Raw genomic sequence first — 11,242 nt, 5'->3', positions numbered from 1 at the left:
GAAACGGAAAATGTAAAAGCTTCAGTAATGGTAGAGGATATTCAAAAGTCAGTTTTTGTTTAGTCTGATTGCTCCCCATCTGCTAATGCCAAAAGGCTAATCTTGACCTTGATCAAAATTCTGGTCAAGCTTCAGATCTGTGCTGATTCATAGCTGCGTACGTGGCCTAGCAGGAAGATCACTTTAACATCTGCAACACTCATCCACCTCCTAACAATGGGTGGTTTATTTTTATGGTAGAAAGGCCCCTCATCAAAACATACCTGGAGTTGTGCTTTGTTTCATTCACGTATTTTTAACACATAAATCCTGCATATTTAGGCAGAGTTCTTCTTTCAGACAGAAAACGCTCTCTTCCACCTTGTGATGTCATGTGGAGTTCTCCAGTAGTAATAGTGCTCCATGCGTTTTTAAACTCCATACAACTTCACTATAATCACCTGGAATTACTCATCTCTACTGAACTGAACTGTAAAACGTAGCTGATAACTTGAAAACTTGCAACTTTTGACATTTTGACTCTGTTCAGACTGCAGGGCTTAATGTTCATTTCAGGTTTTTTGGGTAATCTTTTTTTTTTCTTGCAAGGTCGTTCACATTTCCATTTAAATGTGTCTTGTATGTGATCTCCAGTGTGAACTTTAAACACCCCAAAAGTGTCCCGAGTGTGCACTGGAGAACACGACGACGTCATACGCAGCGAGTGTGCTCAATGTTTATGGATGTCGCCTAAACGCTGGGCTTGTCTCCCAAAATACGGTACAGTTCTTCATAAAATGGACAGGTTACACATCTACAGCCGCTTCGTGGGTTTGAGTCTTTAGCCTCCTTGTATTTGGCTCTTCTTTGGCTCTTATTCAGGCTCTTTATTTTTTGTTGACATTGGAGCCAGGACCACCTGTAGCCACGCTCAGCCATTTCTCTGACAGTAATTTCCAATCCAAATATTAACTCTATTAGCTATGTTTTATATGATGAAGGTCTGAACAGAAGACGCAAAAGTGGCTTCGCGTCTTCACTTTTTATTCCGCGTTTAGACAAGCGTTTTCAGGAGGACATCTGTGTGCATACAGTGATTGGGTATGCATGCCAGGCGGCTAATTGAGGACGCAAGGTGGTGCTGTATGTGATATAAATGCGTACGTGACATGAGCAGATCTGACCAGAGTTTTGAGCCTTGGGCAGTGTAGACGGAAACGCAACTTTTCCATTCTGGAGGGTGGTTTCAGATTTTTGTGTTTTTAAGCCCCAAAAAACACCATCTAAACGAAAGGCATTTCCGATAAAATATTTTGTCATTTTTACCCACAAGTGTTCTTGTGTAAACAGGCCCTCACTAACCTCGCTTTCCCTCCATTGACTAGACTCCGAGCCTGATGTGTAGGTGGGATGAATGTGACCTGACCATTCAGACAAACAATCGGATATGTACCAGTTTTAGGGCTGCATATCCAAGTGGCCTGGGTCACATTTGAAAACATTTTATCTGTGTGGTTCAGACTGTCATTAAAAGACCAGATACAGGTCGCATAGAGGAGAAAAAATCTGATCTGGGTCACTTCAGGCTGCAGTCTGAATGCAGTCTTTGAGCTTGTAGATAGACTAATGATAAAGGGAAACTCAAACATGCGTGAATGAAACAAAACTCCAGTATGTTTTTCGATTAGGTGACAATGTTCTAACATGGTGTAAAGCTCACAAGAGTCAATTTTGTGTAATATAGGACCTTTTAAGTTCAAAAAGTTATTGTAAATTAACTTATTCTAACATCAGTAAAGACAGTAATAGTGCTTTGATCTGATAATCTGGATGCAGAACACTGTAAACCGCCACCAAAAGTTTGAGTTTCCGCATAATACTGTCACTTGGAACTGCAGCAGAGCAGGCGAAGAATTCTCACAGCCTCCATGTGATCTTTAAAACCTCGAAAAACACATCTGATTGACTTGTTTCTTTGTGCATTCGAAATTCCCCATTTAAAAGTTCAAGCGAAGTTGGCGGCCCACACCAAAAGAATGATGAAAGGCGTCGGAACGGCTCCTTCTACGCCACTTTGCGATTACATGAATTGTCTATGACGCCACACCCTCGCTGCCTCGTATCAAAAAACTTCAAAAGACCTCAACCCCAAAACTTTAGCTCTAAATTACCATAGAAATGACAAATCAGCGCTGAAAACTCCTGCAGTTTTCTACCAATAGACCCGGGGACATGAAGTGAATGCGAGAGTGGTTTCGCCTCGGGTCATGGTCTGATCTCAGCAGCCTTCAAAGGAAATCGCGGCAGAAGTTTAGGTAATTAGACAGAGAAGCTATCTACGGCAGGCATCATACAGCAGCGCGCCATCGTCTCATCTGGCTAGCTCCCCTCTCGCTCGCTCATATCAAAGGGAATTTCAAGGGTGATTAAAAGTGAAAGTGGGTTCTTAAAGGGAGGTTTGGGCTCTCTTCACTCTGGCGCCCTACAGTAGCACACTTCATTAGCGCTGGAGGTACCGCGGAGTTCGGTTGGACGTACTGTACTGTCCACACACGACTGAGCCAATAGTGATTTCAAATGGAGGTGCTGAGAGTTAGAGAGACTGTGAACTTAACAGGGGGTGAGAACTTCTGACGCTTTTCCAAAATTACTGTGGGCACAGTTTTTAGGCTTTTAGTTTAAAGAGTTTTTTTTTTCTTCTTTCTTTTATAAAGCCAGCAGTGTCAAGTTTTTCATTTTATTTTTTGTTTTGTTAATCTTCTAAATAGACTAGAAGTATCGAGCTTGCCAGGATATGAATTAAAAACTTCTAGTCCAAGGTGTTTTATTTCCCAAAGGTCCTATGTAAAGCAAAATTGACTATCATGAGCTTTTAGCCATGTTGAAGTTATTGTTGCCTTATCAAAAATATACCTGGAGTTGTGTTTTATTTCATTCACACGTTTGAGTAATCCTGCAGTATTAATCTGTTTGCATTGCCAAATCTTAAAGGGACAGATTGGAATTTTGGACATAGGACCTCATTTCCTAGTGAGCCAGAGTGTTGGAGACGTGTGGAGACACTTTTTCAAAATATTCCATCCAGTCCTTGTATTTGCAGAGGTCGCTGGTGCTAGGCTAGTACATGTCAATGGCCATAGTTGTAGCCTGCCACTAAAAACAGTCTTACCCACTCCACAAAACACCTGAAGCAAAACTATTATTACTCCAGACTGTCTGTGTAAATGTCTGTGTTGATAGAATAATGTTTGAAATAAAACTAACCTTGCCTCACATGAATCTTCGCATGTTGAGGGACTATTTCCTCATATATCAATCCGCTGCTGCCAAGCTTTCTATCAGGAAGTACAAGTCGCTGCTGCTGTTCAGACATAAATCCTTCAAATGCAAGGCTGGTTTAACTTCTAAAATTATTTTATTGACACTGACATTCAGTCTGGCGTTATAATTGTTTTACTTCGGGTGCTTTGTGAAGTGGGTAAGATTGGATTGGCTTTTTAGTGGCAGGCTAACTATGGCCATTGACATGCACTAGCCTAGCACAAGCGACCTCTGCAAATACAAGGACTCCACACGTATCCAGCACTCTGGCTCACTAGGAAATGAAGTACAGGTACTTTTTACCTTTAGTTCAGTAAAGAGATTGTCAAAGGCAGGGCTGAAAACATCCAAATGATTCTAGTGAAGGTGTATGGAGTTTAAAAACACAGTGGAGCACTTCCTGTATTACCACATGATATCACAAGGTGGAACAGAGTGTTTTCTGTTTTAGAGAAGAACTAAATATGCAGGGTTTATGTGTTAAACATGCGTTAATGAAACAAACAACTCCAGGTATGTTTTTGACAAGGAAATAACATTATAATAGATCAGAAAATAGCATAATATGGGCCCTCTGTGTTTAAAACATGGACAACCTTGGACAAATTGCATCTCCACAAACCTGACTCTTAATTGGCCTGGAGGAGTGTCTCCATGGAAATGTTGTTCCTCTGGCGATAATCATCCACAGTAAAGCATAAAACAGATCTATCTCAATGGAAAATGTTCCGAAGCATGACCTTAAAGAAGACCTATTGTGCATGTGTCTGCTTTATATTTATAATCTAGGACACCCATGGATAATTGAGTGAACAGTAGGCTTTTTTTTTTTCATTTCATCCATTCTGTATGCTTACACCAATTAAGAAAATCAAACTGGAGTAAGAGTAAATAGTATAGAGCAGTGGGAGTATTCTGCCCTACAAAGGCAAAAGACCTTAACTCTCCAGAGTGTGAAACTGAGAAAAATGACTTCAGAGTTTCTGGTTTGTCCAGACAAAAGTGTAATAGGTAGGGCACCCAAACTTTGACAACTGGTTGCTATAATGAAGAAGTAATTATATGTGAAAAATATTGAGCTCAAAATTGACCTTTGACCCTTATTTGGCAGTTCCTTTACTCTGCCTTTGTATCATGTGCAAAGGCAAAAGGCAGAAACTGACATGATCATTATTTGCTTGATTTTCACCAGATTTCCATCCATTATAAGAACACCTCACAGAGCTCTGGTCATCATGGTGTTTGTTTGAAATGATATCGAAGAGCTTTGGATTTCCTGTGCTGATCAGGATCATGCGGCGAGACTTACACAGTTAAACAGTTTGACAGATGAGTTACTTTGCAGTACAGTGTGTACAGTACGAATAAATACACAGAACAGTTTCACATTAAAGATAATTAAGTATAATTGAATACAAAGGTAGATTTATTAAATGTGTTAAGACGCTGTACCAAGGCCGCAACAAAAAGAAGTCGGCAAGAGTATGGATTTCAAAATAAAATATATTTATGAACTAAATCACAAACAAAACATACACTGTTATTGTCTTTTGTCTTGTACAGGAACTGACAAATAAGAGTCAAAGTCAATTTTAAACTCTATATTTTTCCACAGTATTTATTCACATGATAAAGGAGGTTTCAAATACAAACAAAATGACATGAACTTATTTTTGACCAAACATGATGTTACAGCGTTCTGCCTTTGTAGGACAATAGGACTGATCGACAATATGGTGTCATGAAAATAAGCAGTTAAAGATTGGTCAAATATGTCCAAATTACTCCAAATACAACTTCGAGTGAATAAATGATGAGGGGAAATGACTACAACATGGTTAAAATCTCTAAAAAAATCGATTTTGGGTCAATAGGTCTGCTTTGACACCTCTAGACTTTTACATACTAAACCTTTAACATCTTGAAATTGTTATATTTTTTTAATTTATTTACACTATTTTTTATGTAGTTTTGTGGCTTGCTGGTGCTTCCTGGGGAAAAAAGGAGAACAAAAAGCAAATATTCTGCTATTCAGACAGTTGCTTTGTCTTAACTCAACAAAATGAGGGGATCTACAGGAAATGTCAACAAAAACCGTCATCATATAACGATCAGTTCTCAGAAGAAGATGAGAGTGGGTTTATGACTCACTGCGCTGTTAAAAAATAAATTTGCTCAACTGCCCAGGATTCTAGCTCATTTTAAGAAAATGTGGGCTACTTGCTTCAAACTTCTCAAAGGCTTCATCAATTATTCCTCAGTCTTTTCAAATCCAGCTGTGACTGAGAATCACATATTTCTAGTTTACGGTGTCCTGCTTCACCATGCAAGTTTAAATGACAAATATTCTGAATATTCATCTCTCTTTTCACTAGTTAAACATTTACATTTCTGCCCTAGATTATGTGATTTATTTCAAGATACTCTGACTAGTTTTTTAACCCCACTTGTAGTTCTTTCAGTTCTTAAGCTACGTTTATATGATGACAGTCGCAGGAGTGGATTCACATCTTCACTTTTAATTCTACGTTTAGACAAGTGTTTTTGTGAGAAAATCTGCAAATATGGTGACGCAAAAGTGTGTGGAATTGAATTGGGTATGCTTGTACTTAAAGCAACAAGGGTATCTTTGGACATTCAGAAGTTTTCATGCCATGCATTTTCATCAGTTACTCCTTCCACAAAGTTGTCCCACCATCAATTGGTTCTCCAGGTCTAGTCGTCTGGCTCACCTGCGACCAACTGGTGCATCCAGAATTTGACAGAGGTAATTGCAGATCCTTCTCTGTTCACTAATAATATCTGTGCATATTCTGTACATTTGTTGGGATGCCTCCTGTAAGTTTATTAGAGCTGCCAGAGCAGCTTGAAGGTGGAAATGATCCGACATGTTTGTTTCTGTGTACTGTATGAATGTGATGTAAATGTGTACACGACGTGAGCAGATCTGACCAGAGTTTTTGTTCTTGGGCAGTGTAGATGAAAACGCTACAGCGGAGCATATTCAACCTTTCCACTCTGGAGGGTGGTTTCAGATTTTTGCATTTTTAAACCCCAAAAACATGTCACCATCTAAACAAATGGCACTTCAAAATATTTTGTAATTTTTACGTGCAAGCGTTCTCATGTAAACAGGCCCTTACAGTTCCTATTTTCTGATCTATGTTATAATGTTGTTTCTTCATCACAAACAGACCCGGAGTTGTGTTTTGTTTCATTCACACAATTAACACACACACCCTGAATGTTTAGGTTGAGTTCTTCTCTCAAACGGAAAACACTTTATTCCACCTTGTGATGTCATGAGGTAATAGAGGAAGTGCTCCATTGCTTTTTCAAACTCCATACACCGTCACTAGCATCATTTGGATTATTTCATCCCTTGAATTGCCAATGTATTGGTAGGTAAAAGGCAGCTGTAGCCGAAAACTACCACTTCATGACATCACAAGTTGGAACAGAGCCAGACTAATAATAAAGGATTACTGAATGAAACAAAACACAACTCCAGGTCTGTTTGTGATGTGTTAACAACATTATAACATGGCTTAAAGCTCACAAGAGTAAATTTTGAGTAATATAGGACCTTTAAATAAACAAACAGTTAAAACTACAACAAAATAAATCTTCTGAATTCAAGTCACTTTTGTTTTGCGCTGTAAACAAAGCTTCTCTACTCTCATTTGCACCAAACCATGCACCCTCCAATCCCAACACACTCAAACGCTTTTGTATCCATCCACATAAGCACTCCCAATAACAAGCTCGGGATAATAATTTCCCAGAGGAGAGTGGCAGGAACTATTTTCCACCTTCGTTTCTACTCCTGCACGTCTTCGCACGTGCACCGGAGCTTGTATAGGGCCTAGCGTGCGTACAGAACATGCATGCTTATAGGGGCTGTGTTTGGACCTATTGCTGAGCTAACACCCGCTGGGCCGCTGCGTTTCTGGTGTCACCATGATGAAAGGCACCTGCTGCTCTCAGCACAAACCACGCTCCAGTCCGACATCGCTGACATCCTCCTCTGCATTATTCAACAGCGCACCCCCTCCCCACGCGTGATCAGGACGGGGGGAGTTTGGACCGGCGGATGAAGACAAGCGTGTTGCGTTCAGTGTACATGTGAATGCTGGGTTCACCGGGTACGCGATGACTTCATTGACTGCGTTTGACTGAGGGGCGTGTGATGTGTGTGTGGTGGTGGAGGAGGTCATGTTTACCTATGGAGCGTAACACCGACCACGTGCTACGGTTTCGAAAGTACATATTTAATTCATTTTTTCCCCTAGAAATTTTCAGATACTAAGAGTTCAAAGGCATCGCGGAGGCTAATCAGCTACACTACTGGTCAAAAGTTTTAGAACACCTTAGTTATTTATTGCAGTTCAAGTCGTGCAAGTCCACTGAAGAGACTGAAATGGTACAAAGGTAAGAACTGAACAGACAGCGGTTAAAAAAAAAAAGATAAAAGATACAAAACACAAGTCCAAGCTCTGCCAAAACTACCTCAGGAAAAAAGAACAAGATGGTAAAGCTTGGAAAACATGGAGTGTCCAGCACAGTGTCCAGACTTAAACCCCATTCGAGCTGGTTTGAGATGAACTGGACAGAATAGTGAAGGCCAAGCAACCTACAAGTGCCACACATTTATGGAAACTTCTGTGACAACTTGGGAAGAACTTTCTGAAGAATATTTGATTTCTATTGTAAAAACACCGAGCCACGAGTGTGTTCAGCTGTTATATCTGCCAAAGGTGGACACTTTCAAGAATCAAAGGTTTAGAATATGTTTTGGTCAACAGTAAATAGTAAACAGTAAAAAACTGGAAGCTGTTTGGTGTTCTAAAACTTTGTAGTGTATGTGGTTACAAATATCTATAGCACAATTGTTTTAAGTCTATATAATGGTTTAATAACTTGAGGGTTTATGAAGTTTCAGAAACAGATTTAAATGGCCCATATAACACTATTTTCTGCACTTCAAAAAGTAATATCTAGGTTAGCTGAATGAGTTAATTTAAGAATGTTTGCCTTTATTTGAGTCGATTCAACTTGACAAGTAAAATTATCTACCAATGGAATAAGTCTGTTTTTCTTAATTCAAGCAGCGACAGATTTAATGTCTTATTTTAAGTGCAAAGAGTTGTTGTTTTTTCTTATCGTAAGTGTAACAAGTTGTATTTTCATATTTTAAGTACTAAACGTCTTGTTCCACTGGCAGATAATTTTACTTGTCAAGTGAAATTTACTCAAATCGTGATGAAACGTTCTTAATTCTAGTCATCTTAACTTGGCTAGATTTTATTTTTTGCAGTGTACTCTATGTTATAATGTTTCCTCTTCAGAAACAGACCTGAAGTTGTGTTTTGTTTAACTCACACATGTCTGACTCACGAACCCTGCATATTTAGGTTCTTTCAAATGGAAAACACTTTGTTCCACCTTGTGATGTCATGTGGTAATACATGAAGTGCTCCACTGTGTTTTTAAACACACACCAAATATCTACACCTTCACTAGACTCATTCTGGAATCGCCAATCTCTACTGAACTAAAGGTAAAAGGTAGCTGTTTACTTAAAAACTACCACTACACAGTGTTGGGAGTGTTATAAAAGTAATAAATTACTGTAATGCATTCATTTTTGCTGGTTCAGTCCTCAATATAGTACTGGTTTAGACCTGGTTTAGACCTGGTTCATTTCTGGTTCAGTTCTGGTTTAGTCTTGGTTTAGTCCTGTTTCAGTCCTGGTTCAGTCCTGGTTCAGTCCTGGTTCAGTCATCATCGGTTTAGTCCTGTTTCAGTCCTGGTTCAGTCCTGGTTCAGTCGTCGGTTTAGTCCTGGTTCAGTTGATATACGACGCAAAAGTTTGGCATCTTCACTCGGTGATTGTTATTTGACAATAAGTGACAATTATTTTGGTGAGAGTAACTTAAAAGTAATGCAGTAGTCTTGTAATGTCTTACATTTTAAATGCAGTAATATTGTAATACAATGAATTACTTTGAAATGACAGTAACAAGTAATAACGCATTACAGTTTTGAAGTAATTTGCCCAACAATGCCACTACACAAGCTTTATTTCACCTTTAAATAGGTTGTGTTCACTTGATGTTGAGGGTCTGGTTTGTGGTTATATGGAATTATCCACGTGGAGTAAATCAAATGGAACTTAACACTAACAATCAGCTCTTTCAACTAAACTGCATACATGTTCAAAAAACTGTGTGTGTGCTGCCTCCAGTGTCTCCTCTGCAATTTCAAGTACTATGTGACATCACGCAAAGACTGCCCTGATTACAGCCAGGTTAATACCAGTTAGTAGTGTTGTAGTCAAGACCACACTAATCAACACCAAGACCTGTCCAAGAGCACAGGGTCCCGAGACCAGGACAAGACCAAGACTTTACAAGACCGAGAGCACGGCCCATCGAGACCAAATTGAGACCATCTTTGTCATTTCCTACATTTATTTGTATTTTACAGTTATATTTTTTAAATATAAATCTATCTCCATTTTATCTGATTAATGTTCATTTAGGCTTAAAACAGACCAAGCAAACTGAAACACTCTGCGCCCCTTTTCTGGACCCTCACCCACAGTTTGAGAACTCTTTCTTTAATCCCACTTCCACTGGTACTTTACAGAAAACAACTTCAAAGTGAATCAAGTGGGTTTTTTCAAGTTCATAACATTTACAATTACATTATCTTACTTTTTTTTGCAGTGATATTTAGCAGTCTGCACATTTACCAGCTGTAATGAAATATGAACGCACTTGATGAGTGTCACACCTCGAATCCGAAACAAGACCAAGACAAGACCGAGTCCAAATGCAATGCACTTGAGTCCGAGACAAGACCAAGACTGTAAAAAAGCGGTCTCGAGTACTACAACACTAACAGTTAGACCAATCACACTGTTCCTCATATGTCCAGACCCCCCTTCACTCTTTTCTTCAGTCCTCCAGATACTGCACAGTTCAGCAGCTCTATTTGCAATGTGAGCGCGTGCGCAATTTGGCCGATAATGTCTTTGTTCTTCTGTAAAGCACTTTGAATGACTTTGTGTACGATTTGTGCTCTACAAATAAACATGCTTGCCTATGTACTGAAAATAAAATCAAACATTAGACCTTACGAGTACCCTACTTCTTGTGTTTGCGGATTGTCTTCTCAGCTCTGCCTTTAAACCAATTTCCTTTGCTCCACTCTACCCCACTGTCACCAGGATCATTTGCACTGTGCAGTACTCTGCTCTGGTTCACTGCACCAGCCCCAGCAGTAGGCTATCTCCAGCTCCTATTGCTGTCACTGCCATGGCCACCTCCTGTTCACTACTGTGTAACTGACTGCTTGACAGACAAATATGTGGCATCATAAACAAAACTCACCATGGGCTTATTCTGGGAGCAGGATCCTGAATAAGTTATGGCCTTCACAGAATTCTATGACCGAATTGTGTCAAAAAGTTTCCTTCAGTGTGTACTAGCGGCTCTAGTACTTCGATATAAATACGTAAATGTGTGGTGAGAAAAACATATCATTTAAACACAAATTTGACTTTGAATTTAAAGCAATTTTAGAATGTTGTTATCTCGTAAAAAACATACCTGGAATTATGTTTTCTTTCATGCACACTTGTATCTTCATCTTCTAAATCAGGCATGTTCAAACTATTTGCCTATATTACATTAAGCAGTACTTTTTGAGTTTTTGATAAACTTTGATAAAGCCAATATCGTATATTTAGTGTGTCCTATTGAAGATCTAAACATGAATAAAGGTCTGGTGGGTCCTGTTATAAATGCACAAACTTGGATTATTCATCAGTCTGTGGCCCTCAGTTGGCCCTTTATCTGTGTGTGTCAAAATGGTCCTTGATTAAAAAAAGTTTGGACACCTCTGATCTAAATCTCCAAAGCTCAGAATTCTCTTT

The sequence above is a fragment of the Boleophthalmus pectinirostris genome, unplaced genomic scaffold (genome assembly GCF_026225935.1).
Source record: "Boleophthalmus pectinirostris isolate CB_2022bp ecotype Guang Dong unplaced genomic scaffold, ASM2622593v1 HiC_scaffold_15, whole genome shotgun sequence".
Classification (NCBI taxonomy): Eukaryota; Metazoa; Chordata; class Actinopteri; order Gobiiformes; family Gobiidae; genus Boleophthalmus; species Boleophthalmus pectinirostris.
Note: the sequence above shows the minus strand (reverse complement) of the source record.